At 35.6% G+C, this 22747-nt stretch overlaps 7 non-coding genes and 1 pseudogene across 7 annotated transcripts; all 8 read left to right on the top strand.

Moving 5' to 3' along the window:
* The first annotated feature begins 960 nt into the window (after positions 1 to 960).
* On the top strand, positions 961 to 1039 carry LOC143652790 (small nucleolar RNA SNORD115). Its single transcript, XR_013160851.1, has one exon. It is a non-coding gene; the product is annotated as a small nucleolar RNA SNORD115 (small nucleolar RNA).
* Positions 1040 to 2541: 1502 nt separating this feature from the next.
* On the top strand, positions 2542 to 2620 carry LOC143652788 (small nucleolar RNA SNORD115). The gene has a single exon (XR_013160849.1). It is a non-coding gene; the product is annotated as a small nucleolar RNA SNORD115 (small nucleolar RNA).
* A 1660-nt stretch (positions 2621 to 4280) lies between these two features.
* Positions 4281 to 4359, top strand: LOC143652786 (small nucleolar RNA SNORD115). The gene has a single exon (XR_013160847.1). It is a non-coding gene; the product is annotated as a small nucleolar RNA SNORD115 (small nucleolar RNA).
* A 2029-nt stretch (positions 4360 to 6388) lies between these two features.
* LOC143652806 (small nucleolar RNA SNORD115) lies at positions 6389 to 6467 on the top strand. The gene has a single exon (XR_013160863.1). It is a non-coding gene; the product is annotated as a small nucleolar RNA SNORD115 (small nucleolar RNA).
* A 1651-nt stretch (positions 6468 to 8118) lies between these two features.
* LOC143652808 (small nucleolar RNA SNORD115) lies at positions 8119 to 8196 on the top strand. Its single transcript, XR_013160866.1, has one exon. It is a non-coding gene; the product is annotated as a small nucleolar RNA SNORD115 (small nucleolar RNA).
* A 4907-nt stretch (positions 8197 to 13103) lies between these two features.
* Positions 13104 to 13178, top strand: LOC143652795 (small nucleolar RNA SNORD115; annotated as a pseudogene).
* A 5543-nt stretch (positions 13179 to 18721) lies between these two features.
* Positions 18722 to 18800, top strand: LOC143652787 (small nucleolar RNA SNORD115). The gene has a single exon (XR_013160848.1). It is a non-coding gene; the product is annotated as a small nucleolar RNA SNORD115 (small nucleolar RNA).
* Positions 18801 to 21047: 2247 nt separating this feature from the next.
* Positions 21048 to 21123, top strand: LOC143652799 (small nucleolar RNA SNORD115). The gene has a single exon (XR_013160858.1). It is a non-coding gene; the product is annotated as a small nucleolar RNA SNORD115 (small nucleolar RNA).
* Positions 21124 to 22747: the final 1624 nt, after the last annotated feature.

The raw sequence follows: 22747 nt of genomic DNA, 5'->3' as shown, positions 1-22747 counted from the left end.
CAGACATTGATCCCAAAGGTGCACGGGACTTAAGACACTTCTCCTTCCTGGAAGAACATGGCAAGACCTATGCAAGCCATTCATTAGCAGCATAGACACCCACTCGTCGAAATGTTCAGGTAACACGAGTCCCCTCTGGCTGTGCTTTCTCCAAATGAAGGGGAAGCCTGTCTAGGGCTTTCATGAGAATCATTTCTTCTTTATGAAATTAAAGGAACAACACCATACGATACATCCGGATCCAGGGGCAATAATCTCCTCTGGGTCTTCAATGGTCCAACATGATTGAGAATCGATTAGTGACCCCAGTGCTCACGTTTCAGATGACTGCTTTGCGTAGCTGCCTGGGTGTGAGCCACAGTCCCACCCCAAATAGGGGCTTCTGATTGGCTTCTCAGACTCTCCTGTGCTTCTTCTAATAACGGTTCATGAAAGTAGCGGCGTCATTGCCCTTGTCCTTATTGCATTGGCAGGAAAGGGAGTGGAAGGGGTTGCACAGTCTCTGTTATGAGAGGACACTTGCCTTCCCACTGCCAACCTGATACGTTTGTGACACTTTTGGATATAGGTGAATGTCATCGTTAGTTCCCCTGTTGTCATATGAGTCCTCAAGGAATACTGCTCTCAGTGCATGAATGCTGTATTCTGCAGCTCAGGTTATCTCAGCTGTTGAATTTTCTTCTTGTGCTGGTCCCTCTTTCCAGTGGAGTATAGAAATGAGGAGAAGTAAATCCATTAGACAATCTTTAACATTTATCCAATGTCTGATGTCTGTTCTGAAAGGTAGGACCAGATGGTAATGTAATCAAATACACCTGTCCTGGAGGCAATTGTATCATCCGACTATAATGTACTGTGGGAGTAGAATTTCCGTAACCTCGAGTTAGTCCTGGCAAGAAAGAGCCCACTGTAAGCAATTTTCAGTCCAGGGGAATGCATGGCTGATGAGAGTCCTGGTTTAGGTCGGTGATGAGAACAGATCTTGTTGAAGAAATATTGTGCCATCAAAATCATGCTCAATATGATTACGCTGAGGCCCTGTCTTGGGAGATGTTCTGGGTGTAGGAATAAGGTGCCCTTCCTTTTGATTCTTGGACACCTGTTGGTATTGCCATAGCAGAGCAAGAGAAAAACTGTTGCAAATTTGAATACCTTGGCCTTCTGGCCCTTCCATGCCGGGAAGTCATGCATTTTGGTATTTGGGGACTGCCCTATTTTTCCCGTTTGTCCTTACAGTGTACTTCAATTCTTTGCTGATTTCATTGCAGATTGGTGTGTTACTTTGCAGAGGGAAGAGCAGAGTTATCAGAAGCATTCCCTGGTAAGGAGTGAGTGCATTATTTGAACCTTGAGCACGTTACTTTGAACAACCTGTTGCCTGTAGATTTAGAGCCAGTGTAATGTCTCTACCTAGGTCCCTGAACTGACTTGTTGAAATAGCACAAAGTCCTGATCAGTAGTTTGTTTTCAATACAAATTTGAATTATTGAGAAGTTTCAATTAAGAGACATTATCTTCCTACTGGGCTTGATGTGATTTGGATTTGAGGCAAGACCTATTCATGCTCTTTATTATGTGTCATAGACACCCACTCATTGTAATATTCAGGCCACACGAGTCTCCTCTGGCTTTGCTTTTTCAAAATGTGTCAGAAACTGGTCTAGGGCTTTCATGAGAAACACTTACTACTCCTGAAATTATACAAACAACACCATAAAATTATTCAGTATCCACGGTACATTATCTCTTTGGCTCTTTATGTGCCCAGCATGATGTAGAATAGATTACTGACCCCAGTTTTGTGGTCAGCTGACTGCTTCGAGTAGCTCTTTGGGCTTTATGCACAATCAAACTTCAAAATACTGGCGTTTTTTGAGGTTTTGTGTCATTCCATTGTCTCCAAGAACCATGGTTTAGGCAAGTTGCACCAATATTGCTTGGAACTTTATTGGATTTGAAATTCAGATGTGGAAGAAATTGCATGTTTTTTATGAGAAAATTGTTGCATTTCTACTACCAACATTGTTCTTGACAGGGTCTTGTTAATATAATATAATATAATGTAATGTAATGTAATATAGTATAGTATAGTATAATGTAATGTAATGTAATGTAATATAATACTATATAATGTAGTATAATAGAATATAGAATATCATGGGTTCATTTATTGTCATACAAAATCATTTAGCATGTGTTTAAATACAGAACCTTGTATGTTCTTCCTTTTTGATTCCCTGAGCAGTGTTCCCCACCAATTAATGTGTTCTATTAGAAATGTGACAATAATGATCCATGGCATAAGAGATTACATGAGCAGTACACACATAAGGGTACTGTTCAAAGTTTAACCAGCCCATGTTCTGATAGATTTGGCTGTGGTAATGTAAATGAAAACACCTGCTATTGACACAATTGTATCTCCCAAAGATAAGTCGATAAATAGTAAACTCTAATATCATGGAGCCTACATTTGTAGGAAAGAGTCCCTGTACACATTTGGAGCTCAGTGGTAATTTATGCCTGGGTGATCCCTGACTGGGGTTGACGATGAGACCTAATCTTGTTGAGGACAGTTGATGATGTAAAAATCATGCTCAATAGGGTTTCGTTAATGTCCTGACCTAGGAGATGACCTGGGTGTAGGAATGAGGTTTCCTTTTTGGTTTTCATGTTCATATTTGGACTGTTAGTGGAATAAGGGAAAGTCTGTGGCAAAGTTGCGTTTCCCTTACTTATCAGGACTTTTCTATGGAAGTCATTCATTTTGGCAGTTGAAACCTGACTTTATTTTTCTATCTGTCCACGAACTATGTCATTGCAGATTTGTGACCTGTGTCTTGTTAAGGGAAGGACCTGAGGATCAAGGAGTTGGCCTTTATGTAGGTGAGTCAATTATTTTGACAGACCTGTTGACAGTTGAATATGAGCTAGTGTCTCTACCCATCAGCTCCCTGATGTGAGTTGTTTAAATTACAGTTAATTCATGATAGGAGGTTTGTTTTGCATGCAGATTTGAGTAATTGAGGAATTCCTCTCAGGGAAACTTGACTTCCTGTTGGATTTGATAAAATTGTTTTGGGAGCTCTAGGTACCCATATTCTGTAAGTGGGAATATGCCTAGATAGCAATACATTGCTCATACCCAATTTCTTCCCAATTCACTAGAAATTTGAATTTGCCAGTGTTTGTTGGGCAGTGACTATTACCACCTTGGGGGACTGTTTAATATACAGGAGAGAATGCCAATGTTCTGAAGTTAGTTCTATGTTGAAATCTCACATTACATAAACAAATGAGGAAATAAATTGCAAAGCTGCTGCTTCCAATAATGATGAGAGTTCATTCTCTTCTTCTTAGGGTAAAGGTAGAGCACTATTTATGACCATTGTTATTCAATTATCTATGAGATCATCTAATTCAAATGTTTACCTTAATTGTCCCTGTATAACTTTATCTCTCATAAGGGCATCAGCATGTTCCTGGCATCATCATGAGAAACATTGTTTTCTTTGAAGTTATAGGAATATTACCTTGAGACATATCTGGTTAAAGGCTTACCTTCTGTCACAAGCAACTTTTGTGGTCTGAAGAGATGTACAATTTAATCAAATGCTCACTTGTGTTTCCTGACACATTGCCTTTGGGTATTACTTTAGTCGGGTGAATGCTCCCATCTTCAAATGGGAGCAGATCAAATGTTTTTGTGAAATTCATGTTAATACCTGGCCTAGGTGTCAGGCAAAAGACATGGGATATGCACAAAATGTTATTGGAGGTATTGGTCCAGTTTTTTGAGTTTTGGCAAAATACCTAATATGAGATTTCTGATACATTTCAAATGCCAATATTCTACTTTCCTCCCCTTTGTACATACTTCCTGGGAAGAACATTACATGGCCTGGTTGGGTATGAGAATTCTAAGCTCCTACTCTAAAGCAAGAAGCTTCTCATGTTCTCCACTTCTTTTCTTATCCATGGGCTCAACCTGATTAATGTGTCTCTTTACAAGGGGGGACCAAGGTGCTCTGTGATATTTTGGGAGCAAGAGCTGCACCCCAGGAAATCATTGTTCCAAGTTTAACATAGGTTGTCCTGGGTGAGTACTCTGGAAATGTAAGGTCAGATTCCTGACCTATGGCAATAGTGTTACCTCTTTGTATATACTGCAGTGAATTAGAAGAACTCCAATGGGTTGTATTTCAACTCTTTTCAGAAGGGACCTCTGGTAAGTATTTAAAAGGGGAAGGGTCCTGTTTGGTAGGAGAGACTTCAGGCTTGGGTCAATGATGAGAATTTACCTTGTTGAACACAAATGATGACATACAAATCATGCCCAATAGGATTACACTGGGGCCCAGGCCTCAGAGATGATACAGGTGCCAGAATTTGGGATCCTTCATTTTCATTCCAGTACAGAGATTAGGATTAGATCATTGTGGCAAATTTTATTTTCTTTGGACGACCTGTATATTTCTACCCATCTCATCCATTTTGCTACTTACAGCTTGTAGTCAGTGTTCAGTTCTTCCTAGCTGGGTATTGAAACTCTATCTTCAATCCCCAGCAATCATCTTTTTGCCTGTGTCTTTCAGAAGGTAGAGCTGTGCAAGGATGAACCATCCATAATGGGAGGTGAGAGATTAATTTCTTCCCACAAGTACCATGACCCTTCAGTCCCTTCTTATTATATACAGTGTATGGAAGAATTCAGTGTTCTCTTTTACCTTCCTATATGGTACAAAATGTGTGCCTCTCAGAGGGAAGATCTGTGTATTATGAGCTATTATGTGAGGTAAGTGATTTATCTATTATTTCATTTTATTTTTTGTATGCTTTATGGTGGGGTTCTGATTGCATTCTTTTTCCATGTGATTATCCTGTTATTGCAGTACCATTTGTTGATTTTTTTGGAGTGGGGTGGGAAGTGCATGCATCAGGAATCAAACCCAGGTCCCCTGCATGGCAGGAGAGAATTCTACCACTGAACTACCCTTGCACCCCCTGATTGATTTATTTTTTATTGACTTTTGATAAGTTGAAATGTTTTGAGGATACCCTAACCCTTGGGCACCTATGTTGACTTTTTGAATAATAACTATATAAATTTGGAGATATTTTTAAAATGTGATTGTGGATATTTGATGATTTACTATTGAAGAAATCTTGACATATTTTTAATCTTTGATATAATTTGGATTTGAGTAGGTATTTGCACATGCTTATATGCCCATAAGATTTCTCCTTATCATCCTTTCATTGATGGTACTTTGTTTATTTCAATTCATTACATAGTATAATTGATTTGTGGTTTTAAAGAGGCAATGATACTTTCCAACGTTAGTGACACTGGCTTATGACACAGAAAATGCCAAGATTATGAATGTACTTCTGCATGACACATGCCATTATATATTTGATAATTAAAGTTATAGCAGAATTTCAGTCCCCCAATATTAAGATCCTTCAGTCGTTTCCTATTATGGAAAGAGCATGGTATTCCTTATGATGATTAATCATTAAATATCATAGTATTTAATGAAGTATTAAGTGAAGTATTCAAAAATTATTCCCATTATGACTTTATCTATCCAAATTTGCTTATTATATTTTTTGCATTTTTATGGAAACCATTTCCTTTTTTTAGAAGACATATGAAAATTATATTGAGACATTTCAGAATTAATTGTTAAATCTCTCCTGAGTTGTTTTTGTCCAAAGTGATGAAAAATCTTACTGACCCTAATCTTGTTTTTCCTTTGATTTGGCTGTGTGTAGCTGTTGGCGCATTGTGAATACTCAAAACTCATGTATGGGTAAGTGATGTCTTCCCATGAAATTTCTGTGAATCCTTGGACTTGTTTCAGGAAAATTGCACCAAATTTTATGTAGTAGTTGAATTTGCAGGTACAAATTTTGAAGGATTTACAAAATGTCTGACAGTTCATTTGAAATCACAATGCCAATGTTATACTTTTTTTTGCTCTGGTGAATATAGGCTATTACCTGATTTATTATGAAAACTCAATTAAGGCACTTTAAATAAGGAATCTGTTATGTTCTCCACTTTGAGTTCACTCATCTATGTCTCAACCCTATTAATGTGTCTGATTAGAAGTGTGACCCAGGAGGTCCATCCAATAATGAAGGCTGGAGTCACAACACCTTTGGAACACTATTCAAATTTCTGCCTGTTTTATTACCCATTTTCTCCTGATGAGGACTCTGTGGATGTGCAATTGAAGCTTCCAGACCCTGGGGCAATTTTATCATGACTCTATACTTCAGTGAAGTCGAAGTCCAATGTGATGTTAAGTAAGCCTTTCCAGAAGGAATCTCTTGTAAGCATTTGGGAATAAATGGGAATGTATGGAGAAAGCCCTAGTTTGGGTCTATGATAAGAAAGTATCTTTTTGAAGGTAGATGATGACTCAAAAATTCTGCTGTATAAAAATACACTGAAGCCATTGTCTACTTGTCAATGCAGTGGCATTAATTATTGATTGTCATTTTTATTATTTAACAGTGTACATTTGATAGAAACAAATCATTGGAGCAAATTTGAGTTTCCCTTCCTACTCATATATTTCCATGATGCCACAAATATTTGTGTGGACTCTGGCCTTAATTAGATTTTCTTTTTCCTGGAAATCTAACACCATCTCTGTTCAATTCATTTGAGTTTTTTTACCTGCATTTTTCAGAGGTAATAGCTCTGGAACCATGAGACTCCGTGGCTACCGTGATTTATTTTTGACTAATTATTGTAAATTGAAAATTTAGCTAGTGAACCCTATGACACAGGTTACTAGCTTGACTTGTTTGACAATATAAATATCATTTATCAATTTTTATAGTGTCTGCATAACTCATGAGCTCTTAAGGTAACCTTCCATATTTTCTGAACTTGATGTGATCTGTACCTGATTAAATTCTTGGTCCCCATTTATGTGTTCATATGAATACTCATTGAAATCAATAAATTGAGGATATACAATTTTGAATCAGTTGTTCAAAATTTGCACTGATCCATGCTTTTTTGAGATGAATTTCAAACTTGTGGACCTGGGAATATGCAAAAGAAAATGTCAGCATGAGGAAAGTTCTTTTGCAAAAAACCTGCCATTAAATACATGGATGAATAAAATTATAGCAGAATCAACCTCACCAATATAATGACCCTTGAGTCCCTTCACCTTATAGAAATAGCTTGATCTCACTTTTGGCACTTGGTAAACCATGTCATGGAATGGATCTGATTGATGTTCTTAGGCATAGTAAGTCCCAAAACAGCTTTTTCTTCTCAAAATTGCTTTTGTGAATTCTACGCATCTTCACGAGAATAAATTCCTTTTCCTGAAATGACATAAAAGTTACATAGAGATAATTCTGCATACATGCTCACTTTCTCTCTGGGTCTGAAGCTATTTTTTGGATCTGAAGAGATAAAGAATCTTCCTGAACCTGATGTTGTTTTTCCTGAAATCTGGTTTCAGTTTGTTGTTCATATATTTTGAACACCCACAATCCCAAACATGTGTATATCCAGTTCTTGTGTGAAATTCATGTTTATACATGGCCCTTGTGTTTGAAATATTGCACCAAATAAGCATGAACTATTTTGAGACTTTTCAATATAGATTTGAAAGTTTTGCAAAATCTCTGTTATAAGAGTCCATTTGAACTTATCACATCAATATTTCACTGGTCTTACACTTCTGTATATATAGGCTACAGATGATCAAAGTATGAAATACATTTGAAGAAACCTCCTCTTAAGTATGCTAAATTCAGAAAACTGTAATGTTTTCCACTTTGTATTCTCTGATCAAAGTTTTCAATTTTATTGAGTCTTATTAGAGGACTGAGAACTGAGGTGGATGACATTAAAGACAGCAGGAGCTGCACTCTCTTGACACTTTCAATTGTGTCTTAGCCACATTCTACTGGATGGAGAGGTGCAATAGACAGATTTCTGGTCTTGGGGAAATTATATTACCCTTCTTTACTGTAATTAAGCAGTAGAATTCTACTGCAGTGTATCCAAGGCTTTCAGGAATTAGTCTCTGGTAAGCATTTGCAAGACAAATGGATGTGTACCTGGAGAGGACCTGGCTTGGGTCAGTGATGAGACCTTAGATTGTTGAAGACAGACAGTGACATGAAAATCATCCTCAAAGGATTACAACTATACCCAGTCCTTCATGTCTACCCAGGTGCAAGATTTAGGGATTCTTCATTTTCCTTCTAGTATATTTTGTATGGGATTGCGTCAGTCCAAGGTGACAGACAAATTTGAGATTCCAATGCATACTAGAGTATTACTATGAAATAGTAATACCATAATATTGGCACTTGAAGCCTGCATTCTGTGTTCTATTTTTCTAGTAGTATGACTTACTATTGTTTTCAATTCTCAGCAGAATTTTTCCTGTGTCTTTCTGTGGCTGTGCAGAAACAATCCATCCATGGTAGGAGGTAAGTGATTTATATTTAACTGATCCGTTGCAAATTGAATCTTTAGCTGGTGAAGCATACTCTTCAGTCTGCTAAGATAACTTGTTCAAGTAACATGAACGTCATTATGGGAGATTTTTCTGAATCTGTGTCTGAAGAAAATTTACAAGTTCCTCTTGAGGAAACCTTGATATTTTCTGAACTTGATTTATTGCAGTTTGAGCAATAAATCACTAAAACACTAAACATCCTTTAGTGTTTGTCTTATTCCACTCAACATGAGGTCATCAAGGTTCATCCTTGTGGCCACACAAATCAAGACAATTCCTTTTTATGGCTGAATGATATTCCGTTGCATGTATATACCACATCTGCTTATCTATTCATTGTTTGATGGACACTTGGGTTACTGCCATCTTTGGGCAACTGTGAATAATATTGCTAGGAACATTGATGTGCAAATATCTGTTCTAGTCCTTGTTTTCAATTCTTTTGAGTCTGTACCAAGTAGTAGGATTGCTGGGTCATATGTAATTCTATACTTAGCTTTATGAGCAACTGCCCAACTGTTTTCCACAGTGGCTGCAGCATTTTATTCCAATTTGTCTGCATCCTCCACCTCACTTTTTTTTCCTGTTTTTAAATAGCAGCCATTCTAATAAGTGCAAATGGTATCTCACTGTGGTTTTGATTTCCATTGCACTGATGGCTAATAACATTGAACATCTTTTCATGTGCTTTCCGGCCATTTGTGTATATATATATACTCTTTGGAGGAATGTTTGTTTACTTCTTTTGCCTATTTTTAAATTGACTTGTTCATTTTTTGTTGTTAAGTTGAAGGAATTCTTTATGTATTCTGGATATTAAAGTTTTACAGTTATATGGTTTCCAAATTTTTCTCCTATTGTATAGCTTGTCATTTTACTTTCATGATAAAATCCTATGTGTCACATACATTTTCAATTTTGATGAGGTCTCATTTTTTTCTGTTTTGTTTCATTTCTTGTTTTGTTTTGTTTCTTGTACTTTGAATTTAAAGTCTAAGAAAAAATAGACTAACACAAGGTCCTGAAGACACCAAGTTATGTTTCCTTCCAGAAGTTTAATAGTTCTGGAACTTGTATTTAGGTCTTTGGTCCATTTTTTGTTTGTTTTGCCAGGTGCTTTGTGCCTTGGTGCCTCTCTGTCTCCTTCTTTTTTTCCCCACCGCCGGGTGCATAGTGCCCCACTGCCAACGCCTCAGGCCCCTAGGGGCCCCTACACACCCAGCTTGGCATGTGCATTATTGCTTCCAGTGCCCCAGCCACATAGCCCTGGTTAACTGCAGCACAGCAAGGCAGCTGACTAGGTCCCGGGCGGTCTTTTGTTTCTTGTGCTTTGGATATAAAGTCTTTTTTTTTGTTTCTTGTACTTCGGATAGAAAATCTAAGAAAACATAGACTAACACAAGGTTCTGAAGACACTAAGTTATGTTTCCTTTTGTTTCTTATACTTTGAATATAAAGCCTAAGAAAACAATGACTAACACAAGTTCTGGAAGACCAGAGTTATGTTTGCTTCCAAAAGTTTAATAGTTCTGGAATTTGTATTTAGGTCTCTGATCCATTTTCAGTTGATTTTTGTATAAGGGTTATAGGCATATTCCTTCCTTTTTTTCCAAATGGAGATCCAGTTTTCCTATCACAGTTATCGAAGAGACCATGTATTCCCAATTGATCTTTGTCCGTTTGTCAAAAGTTACTTGTACATAAATGTGAGGTTTCTGAGTCCTCGGTTTGATTCCATTGGTCTATTTGTCTATCATTGTTCTGGTACCATGCTGTTTTAATTACTGTGGTTTATAATAAACTTTATGATCAGGTGTAAGTCCTCCAAATTCATTATTTTATTTCAAAATGGCTTGTATTATTCAGGGCACCTTACCCTCCCATATGAATTAATGATTAGTGTTTCCATTTCTACAAAAAAGTTTGTTGGAATTTTTATTGGTATTGCATTATATCTGTAAATTGCTTTGGGTGGGGTTGAAATCTTATTGCTAATTATTCTTCCAATCCATGAACACAGAATGTCTCTCCATTTATATAGATCTTCTTTGATTCCTTTTAGCAGTGTTTTATAGATTTCTGTGTACCACTCCTTTACAACCTTGATTAGATTTGTTCATAGATATCTGATTCTTTTAGTTTCTGTTCTGAATGTTTTTTTCTTCTGATAATGTATATATGTATGTATGTATGTATATATGTACATGCACACACTACTGATGTGGGGTTTTGATCTTCTGCCCTGTAATAATTACAGCTAAACTAATTTATTAGCTTTAGGAACTTTGCTGTGATTTTTTTTTCAGGATGTTCTATGTGTAGGATCATATCATCTGCAAAAAGAGAATGTTTTACTTCTACTTTTCCAATTTGGATACTTTTTACTTAATTTTCCTGCCTAATTAATCTAGCAAGAACTTCCAGTACACTTTTAAATATCAATTGTGACAGTAAGCATCTTTGTCTTGGTCCTGATCCTAGAGGAAAAGCTTTCATGCTTTCTCCATTAAGAAGGATGTTAGCTGTGGGCTTTTCATATATGCCTTTATAATGTTGAGGAATTTTCCTTCTATTCCTAGTGTGCTAAGTGTTTTTCTTGAGAAAGATGCTGGATTTTGTCAAACTTATTTTTTGTATCAGTTGAGATGTATACCTTCCTTTTCAGTTTTTTGGAAGAGTTTGAGCAGAATTGGAGTTAGAATTCTTGGAATGTTTGGTAGAATTTCCCTGTGAAGCCATGCAGTCCTGGGTTTCTTTTTGTTGGAAGGTTTTTATTACTCATTTAATCTCATTATCAATAATTGGTTTGTTGAGGTTTTCTATTTCTTCTTGAGTCAATGTAACTAGTTTGTGTGTTTCTAAGTTTTGTCCATTCCTAATTAGGTTCCTAACCTAATTCCTAACCTAAATGGTTACCTAATTTATTGGCATACAATTGTCCATAGTATCTTCTTATACTCCTTTTTGTTTAAGGAGAATTTCTAGTAATGTATGCCTTTTCATTTCTGAGTTCATTATTTGTATCTTCTCTCATTTTTTCTCTGTCAGTCTAGCTAAAGATTTGTCAATTTTTTTTTAATCTTTCAGAGAGCTAGCTTTTGGTTTTGTTGATTCTTTCTATTTTTTTCTGTTGTATTTATTTCTGCTCTAAGCTTTGTTATTTCCTTTCTTCTGTTTTTGTTTACTGCTTGCATAGAATATTTTTGTTCATCCTTTCACTTTCAACCTAGTTGCATCTTTGACTTTAATTGAGTCTTTCCAGAAAGCATATAGTTGGGTCAAGGCTTTTTATCTCTGCCTTTTGACTGATTTTTGCTCCTATGTATATGTGCAAGTGAATACTCATTAATATCAGTAAATAGAAGATTCACAATTTAGTTCCAAATAAATTAAATTTTAACTGCTTTAGGCTCCTCTTGGTTCAATGGTGAATTTCCAACCTGAGGATCCCATGAAAATATAATAAAAAATATGAGAATTAAAAAAGATATTCTGCATGATTCATAGCACTGGAAATGTGGATAAGCAAAGTGATAACAGATATAGAGCCCCTAAATATCAGAACACATCAATATCTTCCCCTTAGGTAAAAAGCTTTGGGACTAAATTGTGAATCTTCTATTTACTGATATTAATGAGTATTCACTTGCACATATGCATAGGAGCAAAAATCAGTCAAAAGGCAGAGATTAATTATGGTAGTTGGTAAGAAAATATTATGGAGACAAACCGATTCAAGTGTTCAGACATAGTAAGTCCCTATATAACTGTGTCCTCTTCAAATTACTTCAGCAAATTGTTGTCATCTGTATGAAAATAGCTTCCTTTTTTCTGAAATTACATAAAAATTATATGGAGATTTTTCTGAATCAAGGGTTATCTCCTCTACTGAGAAATTTTTGCATCTGAATATATAAACATTTTATTGACCCCAAACTTGCTATTCTTTTAATCTGGTTTTGTGCTGTTTTCAAGCATTTCAAACACAGAGAATCCCAAATAGAGGCATTTCAAGAGCTTATGTGAAATTCCTATAGCAACACAGTTATGGGTCTAAAAAACTGCAACAAATATGTACAACATATTATTGTATGAGCAGATACAGATTTTGAATATTTTACAAAATCTCTACTAAGAGAGTTCAGTTGAATTAAGCAAGTCAATATTACCCTTGTATAATACTTGTGTATATAGGCTAAGGAAGGTCTTGTGATCCTGGTTTTATATGAAAACTAAGCAAATATATTCTAAATTTAAAAACCTGATATGTTCTCCACTTTGTGTTCACTGATCAGTGATCTCAACCATATTAATGAGTCTTGTAAGAAGAGTGTCCAAGGTGAACAACATTATAGAACTCAGGAGTAGCACACCCTTAAGAGAAATTTGTCTTATGCTTGTTCTTCTAGATGATGACTCTGTGGAAGTGCAGTACCATTACCTGGCACTGGGGCAATTATTTCAACTCCATACTGCAATGAACCAGTAGAACTCCAATGCAATGTAATTTGAGGCTTTCAGGAAGGAGTTTTTGGTAAGTATTTGTAAGTCAAAGGGATTTTGTGCCTGCCTCCGGTTAGCGGAGAATCTTAGCTTGAATCAATGATGAGAACTTTCCTTGTTAACAGATGATGACATAAAAACATGATCAGTAGGATTACACTGAGGCCCAGTTCTAGCAAACTATCCAGATGTAGGAATTAGGGATTCTTCATTTTTATTCTAATGCAGTTTATGTGAGATTTAGGCAGCACAAACACGGTGTCCAATTTGAATTTTCCTTGCCTACCACTATATTGCCATGGAAGCCAAAAATTCTGTCCTTGAAGCCACCTTTCAGTATTCAGTTTTTCATAGTAATGTGGCTTATATCAGTTCACAACATTTTTTCACATGTCTTTCAGAGGAAAGAACTGTGGAATGAGGAACTTTCCATTATGGGAAGTGAGTGATGTATTGTTGAGTGGCCTGTTTCATCTAGTGAAACCTACCCTTTAGGCTTCTAGCTTGACTTGGTTAAATAACGAGTGTCATGGTGGGAGTTTTTCCTGAACATGGCTAATAAATCAGTAGTTTGCCTAAGTGGCAAACTATCAGTAGTTGCCAACCTGAACTTATTTTCTGAATTTTATATGATTGGAATTTTAGGAAGTTTTGTCTCCTATTTTTACATCCATGTGAATAGTCATTTGTAATGTCAACTGAAAAATAACACACTAAGCTGTAAGGTTACAAAGAAATTTATTTGGGGTCTTTGAATTGCAATTCTTGGAGCATAGATTTAGGTAGCAACCCAAATTGTGTCCCATTTTGCCACTTCCAGGCAAGGGTTTTAAAAGAAAAAGATTGTTATTGGTGAATATTTGGGGTACTCAAATTTTACTTCAGATTAGATAGTTTACTGAACTCTTTATCTCCTGTTTTCTTTATGGTGTCCAGATGTCCATAGGGGTTTTTTTTGTTTTTTTTTTTTTCTGTCCATAAGGTTTTGAGGGACATTTTTGTTTGGGCCTTGCATACTTTGGCAGTTTGTGATATATGGCTGATATTTGCAAAAGAGTAATGTCCAGAGTAACCTCCTAACTCCATTTTACATCTCAGCTAAAGTGACTCTATTTTGTTCTATTTCTTTTTACAACTCCTGTTTTTATCAAGAACTTTCTGAGAAAGCATTTTTGTTCAACATTTGATATTCATCCTTTGGATCCAGGGAAGCTTATCACTGTGAATCATGTCTCACATGGGGTGGGGGTGGGGGGGAAGGTAGTGAGTTTATTTACAGAGATTTGCCTTAGTGAGGGAGGAGGCCACATTTGAGTAACAAAGATCTTTTCAGGGCAAGATTCTCAGCATTAATTGCAATTGGACTTAGTTTTGTTGTTATAGAAATAAGTCTCATAAGTACAAGCTTCAAGTTGAAGGGTTTGGTGCATTAGCATGACTCAGGAGGTATTTGTGGCTGCTATTCTGGAGGTGAGGCAATAAATAACAGATATTGTGGAGGCTAAAATAGGAAAAACATTAGCAAGATTTGAAATATGCCATGAGTTCAGACTCCCCAAAATCCCAAGATCTTGACAACTAAATAAATCTTAAGTTTCAGAGTTCCTTAGTTTATATAATATTTGAATGTTTTTGTTGACTTTTTGTTGTTTATCAAGATTTGAATGCCTATGGGTGTGACCAATAATTTTAGCCCTCCAATGAAGTCTAAATTAGCACAGAACCAGAAATTTGATAAATTGCTTAGGTCAGCAGTCCTTTGTGTGGCTTGGAAAAGATGATGATGAATGCCGAGGGACCAGGAAGAGAGGATAAAGGTGATAATACAGAGGTTAAAGCAAGTGGAATCCATTATGTTCATTATGAGAGGAATAGAGATGGACTGGGCACAAACAAAGGGATGAGGGAGGGATAAAAATGTAAATAAGATAGCTTAAAGGATAATAATGAAGACAACAGGTGGTATTGAGTTTATTTCAATCTGATGAAAATCAGTTCTTATCCTTGTTATTGGATTAACTGAATACTTCTGTGTGACTGAAGGATAAAATCACCAGTAAGTATTAATTTTACAGGTCTTTTCCAGAGTCTTGCAGTAGCAGTCTACATCCTCTACTTCTGATCTTTAGTGAATTTTCAGCTTTAGGAATGGATTTCTAGGCAGGGCTGGAAGCTTTCTGCAAATGAGAAATGTGAATCCAAGAATCAATACCTTCAAATTTAGCTGCATATGGGTTAGTTAAAAATACCTGATAGGTCCTTTTCAGCAAGGATGGAGTTCATTCTTATGGAGATATCTTTTCTAGAACATAAAGTGGCCAGACAGAATATTACAATTTTGAATACATTGTCTCCCAGGAGCATACTGTAAAAGGCTTGTTCTATCAAAGTTTCTTCTTTTTAAGCCTATGATTGGTGTCTGTCAATAGGGTAGTATATTTTCTTTTATAAGGCAAGGCTCATATATTCCAGAGTTTATTTTCATGGGTCTTCCTAATATAATTTCAAATGGGGGTGACTTATGTTTTCCACAGTGAGTAGATTTTATATTGCATAAGAATATATAAAAGGATTTTGGTCATGGTAGATTGAGGGATTCCATAAATTTAGCAAATTAAGTTTTAATTATACCATTTGTTCTTTCTGGTAAGCATGAGGACTGAGGATGATAGGCACAACGAAAGTGTTGCAAAATAGGGCATATTTTGCATATTGTTTTCATAATTTGTCCTGTAAAATGGTTTCCTCAGTCACTGTGAAGTTCTGAGGGAATCCCTAACATGAAATTATTTTTTCTAATAAATATTTCTACAGTAGCAGCAGTAGCTTGCCTATAGGGAAAGTCTTCAGTCTAATGGGAATATATGCAAATAATTATTAAAGCATATTTGTAGCCTTGAAATGGGGGTAATTGAATAAGACCAATTGTCACATTTCAAAAGCTTCAGTTGGTAAGTGAAAATGTCCTTGAGAACTATGGAAAGGTTTTTCTGGATTATGCTTGGGACAGATTAAACAATTATGATATATTTTCTTAGGTATTTTGGGGGCTAGTTTCCAGAAATATTGCTCTCATCAGCCTACTATATTTTCAGCATTCCAGTGAGACATATTGTGAATTATTTCCAAAACTTGTGCTTAATAGAAAAAACAAATGGCATAATTAAAACTTAGTTAAATTCATGGAATCCTTCAATCTACCATGGCCAAAATCCTTATATATGTTCTTATTAAATCTAAGAAACACTCATTATGGAAAACATAAGTTGTTGGCATTTGAAATGATATTAGGAAGACCTCTGAAAATAAAGTCTGGTATATACGAACCCTGTCTCATATTTATTTTAAAAGTGTAATCTTAAACTACAAGGATGTCCATTAAACATCATAATTAAACATATCAAAGGACAAGCCATGTTGTTAAAATGCTCACTTAACCCATCCAAACATATCAAACCTACCCTTTGCTGACCTTCTATAATCTCATTTTTAAGTTGACACATAAACTTAACTTCACAGATGGTTTGGGATATCTGGCTGATATTTTCTGAACAGTAACCTCCAGAATGACCTTCTGACTCCATTTTATATCACTTAGCTATAGAATCTCTATTTTGTTACATTTCTTCTTACATTTTCAATTCATTGATTATGACCAATTTTGTTGGAAATTATTAAGTGTTTTAACTAATTAATGATTTTTAATCAATATTAATTTCTTACCTGGTAGAAGCTAGAATATAAGAGCAAAATTCCCAGAATTCTGAATATTTCTTTGGGTGAAACATTGCATTATATAAATTGATGAGTAACCTGATAGCAGAATTTTAACCTTTAAATAACATGAACCTTTAATCTTCCCCTAATGGAAACAGCATGGCATTACTTATGAAATTTGGTAACCAAATGTCATAGAGACTAACTGTTCAATTGCCCACCCAAAAGGTGTCCCACTATGTCTTTACCTTCTCTAAATTGATTAAGCGAGCTCTTGGTATCAACATGTGAACCATTCGCTTTTTCTGAAATTACAGAAAATTACCTTGAGACATTTTTGGATGTTATTCTTTTGGTCCTGATAGACAAGAAAACTTAGTGAGCTCAACTATGTTGTTCCTTCAATCTGGTTTTGGGTAGTTGTTGGTATTTGTGAATAATTACAACCCAAAACAAGGACACGTTGAATGCTTTCATGAAATTCCCATAAATACATGACCCATGTTTCAGGAAAATAGCATCAAATACATGCAGAATATCATTGGATTTATAGGTCTAGATTTTGAAATTTTCAAAATCTTATTTTGAGAGTTCAGTTGAGGTCACAATGTCAATATTACATTTGTCTCAGCCTTGTGTATATAGGCAAGTGATGATTAAAGGATGACTTGGTTTATATTAAAACTCAGTGTATTCTAAATTCCAAACCTGGTGATATTCTCCATTTCATGTTCCCTGATCAATTCTATGAATTGTTCTGATTAGAAGAGTGACCATGATGGTCTACAACATTATATAAAGCGGGATCAGCATACCCTTGATAGCATTGTTCAAATTTTCACTTGTGTCTTACCCATGTTCTTCTAGATGAGGACATTGTGGAAATATACCTTCAAACTCCTGCCCTTTTGGCAATTATATCATCACTCTCTAATGCAATGAAATAGTATAACTTTAATGCATTGTAATGTAAGGATTACAGAAAGGAGCCTCTGCTAAGCATATGCACGTGAAAGGATATATATAACCCCAAATATCATGGCCCTCCCATCTCTTCCTCCCAGGAAAGAGCATGGAATAAATTATGACAGTTGGTGATCAAATACCTTTGAGATGACTTGATTCAAGTTCTCAGGCAAAATGAGTCTCAATCTGGCTTTATCATCTCAGAACTGATTGAGTTCTTGGCATCTTTATGAGAACCATTTCCTTTTACTGATTATATATGAAAATTGCATTGAGACATTTCTGGATCCATAGTTACTTCTGTCCTGAGCTGTTTTTTAGGGGGGAGGGCAAATAGATGAAGAATCTTTCAAATTCAGCATTGTTCCTTTGATCTGGATTTGGGTTGTTTTTGCTGCATTGTGGAACTCACACCCCAAAATAGGGGCATGTCAAGTGCTTCCTTGAAATTCCTGTAAGTATATGCATAGCCCAAGTTCAGGAAAATGTCACAAAATATTTGCAGAATACTATTGGATTTGTAGTCCAGATTTTGAAGGTTTTGCAAAAATTTCTATTATAAAAGTTCCGTTTAATTCACAATGCTCCAAAGTACATTTGTCTCAGCCTTGTGTATATAGGCTAGGGATATCAAGGCATGACCAGTTTTGTATGAAAAATTTCACTAGTCCAAATTGAAAAACTTTTAATGTTCTCCATTTTGTGTGCATTGAATCAAAGGTCTCACCCTTATTAATGTCTCTGATTAAAAGAGTGACCATAGGGGTCCATGATATTATTGAAGCCAGGAACATTACAGCCTGGAGTGCACTGTTTAAACTCTTACCTGTGTCTTACCCATGTTTTCTAGATGAGGATTCTGTGGAAGAACAATTGCAGATCCCTGGCCCTGGGGCAATTATTTCACCACTGTGTACTGGATTAAGTAGTGGAATTCCCAAGAGATGTAGCCCAAGGCTTTCAGGAAAGAGTCTTTGGTAAGCATATGAAAATCATAGGGAATTTATTCTTGGAGAGAGCATTAGCTTGGGTCAATGATGAGAATTTACCATGTTGAAGACAGATGGTGCCATAAAAATCATGCTTAATAGGATTACTCTGAGACCAGGGCCTAGTTGGTAATGCAAGAGCATTAACTTATGAATCTTCATTTCTAGTCTAGTTCAGTGTACATGAAATTGAGGCAAAACAAACATGGTGGCAAATTTGATTTTCCAATGCTTACTAAAATATTTCTATGGAAGGCACAAATTTTGGTCCTTGAAGCCTGCCTTCAGTGTTCTGTTTTTCCTAGCACTCTGAACTACATTTGGACTCAGTTCAGCTTTTTACCTGTGTCTTTCAGAGGATAAGTTATAGTGCAATGAACTATCCATGATAATAGGTGAGTGATTCATTGTTAACTTTTTTCATTGTTGAAATTTCAACTAGATACCCTAATTCACAGTCACCCAGCTTCTTCAGAGAACATCAATGTCACTATGAGAGTTTTTTCTGAATGTGTGTCTGAATAATTGATGAGTTCCTCTTGAGGAAATCTTGGCTTATTTTCTCAACTTGATATGATATGGATTTGAGGAGAATATACCTTCATTTATATATCCTTATGAAATTCATTAGTATCAATAAATAAAAGATGCCAAATTTTGCTTCAAACCATTTGATGTTTGAACTTATTTGGACGCGTTTTGTGTCAATGATGAATTTCCAATTGATGGACCTTAGAATGTATGAAAAAATGTGCGAATTGCAAATGTTCTGCAGTGAGAAACTTGGCATTACATGTGTGCAAGACTACTATGATAACAGAATTCAGCTCCCAAATATCATGACCATTCAGTCTCTTACCCTTACAGAAAGAGAATGGTTTTAATTATGACAACTTGTAATCATGTGACATACAGACCATCTGATTCAAGTGTTTAGACCAAATGAAAACCAATATGATTTTGTCCTCTCCAAGTTGATAGAGCAAGTTCTTACATCTCTATGAGAACAACTTCCTTTTTATGAAAATTATATTGAGTCATTTCTGGATTAATAGTTACCTTCTCTCCTGAGTATTTTTTTTTTTGCTTGAATAGAGGAAGAGTCATACTGCCTCTAACCTTGTTGGTTCTCTTGAATAAACCTGACTTATTTTCAAACTTATATGATTGGGATTTGAGGAGGTTTGGGCTCTAATTTTCATGGCCATGTGCATACATATTAATACCAACAAATTTAAGATGCATGATTTTGTCTAAATTGATTAAATACTTCAACTGATTTGGGCTATTTTTGGGTCCATGATTTATTTCCTACATGAAGTACCCTGGAATATATGATACAAAATATAACAATTACAAATGTTCTTCGTGAAACATGGTAATATATATGTACATGAGTAAAGTGATAGCAGAATTTGAGCCTCCAAATGTTGTGACCTTTCAGTCTCTTCCCCTCAGTGAAAGAACATGATAATAATTATAACATTGGTAATAAAATATCATAGAGACTAGCTTAGTCAAGTGTTCAGAAAGACTGAGCATCAATATGGATTTTTTTCACAAAATTGACTGAGTGAGTTTTTGGCATCTTCATGAGAATAACTTTCTTTTAAACGTTACATGAAGAATGTCATTCAGCCATTTCCTGTTTACCATCTCTCAAGCTGTTTTTGAGTCTGAGTAGATGAAGCAATTACTGAGCTCAATTTTATTCCCTTGAAATGATTTTGGAAAGTTGGTATATTATGAATTCAGAATACCAAAATAAAGAGCTTTTCCAGTGCATATATGAAATTCCTGTAATTGCGTGGCCCATGTCAACAAATACATACCACCTAATGTTGGATTTGTAGATCCAGATTTTTAAAAATTTTGCAAAATCTGTGTTATGAGAGTTCAGTTTCATTCATCATATCAGTAGTTACACTTCTCTTACACTTATGTATATAAACTAGGGAAAATCAAACTATGACACTTTTAATTGAGAACTAAGCTTTCATACTTTAAATTCATACATTCATAAACTTCTAATATTCCCGACTTTGTGTTCCTTAATCAATGATCTCAAGCCAATTAATAGGTCATTATTTGAAAACTGACCACAGCAGTCCATGTCATTATAGAAGCAAAAGCAGCACAGACTCGAGAGCGGTGTTCAAACTTTGACCTCTGTTTTACGCACGTTATCCTAGATGAAGACTCAGTAGAAATGCAACCTGCAGTTTCCTGGCACTGATGCATTTGTATCACCACACTGTACTGAAATGAAACAGTGGAACTCTAATATGATATAGCACGAGATTTTCAGGAAGGTTTCTCTGGTAAACATTTACCTGTGAAATGGAACCTGGAGGAGCCTGGGCTTGGGTCAATGATGAGAACTTCTTCAGTTGAAGTCAGATGACATAAGAATCATGCTCAATAGGATTACACTAAGGCAAGGTCTTAGGTGGCAATCTATGGACCAGAAATAGTGATTCATTTGTATACTAGTGTCATTTACATGGGATTGATATATTTAAAACATTTTACCAAATTTTATATTTCATTTGTCTGCCCTTATAGTTTTCTTGTAACCACGAATTTTGGTCCTTGAAACCTGCCCTCAGTGTTCAATTTTCCTTGCAATCTGAGTGCCATCTGTACTCACGTAGACATTTTTTCATCTGTGTCTTTCAGAATGAACAGCTGTGTAGGGATGAGCCATTCAGATAGAAGTTGAGTTACTTATTATTGACTGACATATTGCAAGTTGAAACTTCAACTAGTGATGCTCACCCCTGGAGACACCTAGTTTTACTTTGTCAAATAATATGGCTCATTATGGGAGTTTTTTCTGAATGTGTGTCTGAATAATTGATTGGTTTCACATGAGAAAATCTTGACTTATTTTCTAAGCTTGATATGATAAGATTTGAGGAGCTTTTGACTTCACATATGCCCATGTGCATATTCATTAATATCAATAAATTCAAGATGTTCAAATTTGTCTTTAAGCATTAAATTATTTTAAGTGATTTGGCTCTATTTTAGTCAATGTTTTTTTTTCCATCCTGTGGTCCCTGGATTATATGAGATAAAATGGAAAATGTGAAATCATGAATATTCTTCAGCCTGAAACATGGCAATATATATGAATGAGTAAAGTAATAGTACAATTTCATCTCCCAAATAGCATGACTCATCAGTCTCTTCCCCTTAAGGAAAGAGCATGTTATTACATCTGGTGGTTTTTAATTGCCATAGCCACCAAATATTTCAAGTGTTCAGATAACATGCAACCCAATATGACTTTGACTTCATTGAAATTATTAAGATATTTCTTGGCATCTTTATGAGAACTTCTTTATTTTGAAATTATGTGAAAATCAGTGAGACATTTCTGGATCCATGGTTACCTTCTCTTATTAGTTACTATTGGTTTCTAATGGACAAAGAATCTTTTCAACCCTACCTTGGTGCTCCCTTCGCACTGGGTTTCGGAAGTTGTTGGAATATTGTGAAGAAACACAACCTAAAAACATGGGAATTTCCAGTGTAGTCATGTTATTTTTGTGAATACAATGCCCAGGTTTCTGGTAAATAGCACCAAGTACTAGTGGTCTAATTGCATTTTATATCCAGATTTTTAAGAGTTGTGCAAATCTCTAAAATGAGAGTTCAGTTGAATTCACCATTTCAGTAGTTACTCTTGCCACTCAGTTGTGCATATAAGTAGAGAAGATCCAAGGGATGAACTGTTTTTAGCATAAAAACTCAACTTAGGTACTCGAAATTTGTGAAACCTGTATGTTTTTTCACTTTGTGTTTCTTGTTAATGGCCTCAACCCTATTAATGGGTCAGATATGAATATTGACAAAGGTTGTCCATGACATTATAGAAAGCAGGTGCAGCACACGCTTAAGAGCTATGAATTTCTTATTCACATTATCCTAGATGAATACCTCTGTGGATATGTAATCTGTAGTTTCTAGACGCTGAGAAAATTTTAGAGCAACACTGTTCTGCATTGAAAAAGTGGAACTCTAATGCTATTTTGCCAAAGTTTTTCAAGAAGGGGCCTT

The sequence above is a fragment of the Tamandua tetradactyla genome, chromosome 12 (genome assembly GCF_023851605.1).
Source record: "Tamandua tetradactyla isolate mTamTet1 chromosome 12, mTamTet1.pri, whole genome shotgun sequence".
Classification (NCBI taxonomy): Eukaryota; Metazoa; Chordata; class Mammalia; order Pilosa; family Myrmecophagidae; genus Tamandua; species Tamandua tetradactyla.
Note: the sequence above shows the minus strand (reverse complement) of the source record. Positions and strands in the feature narration are given on the sequence as shown.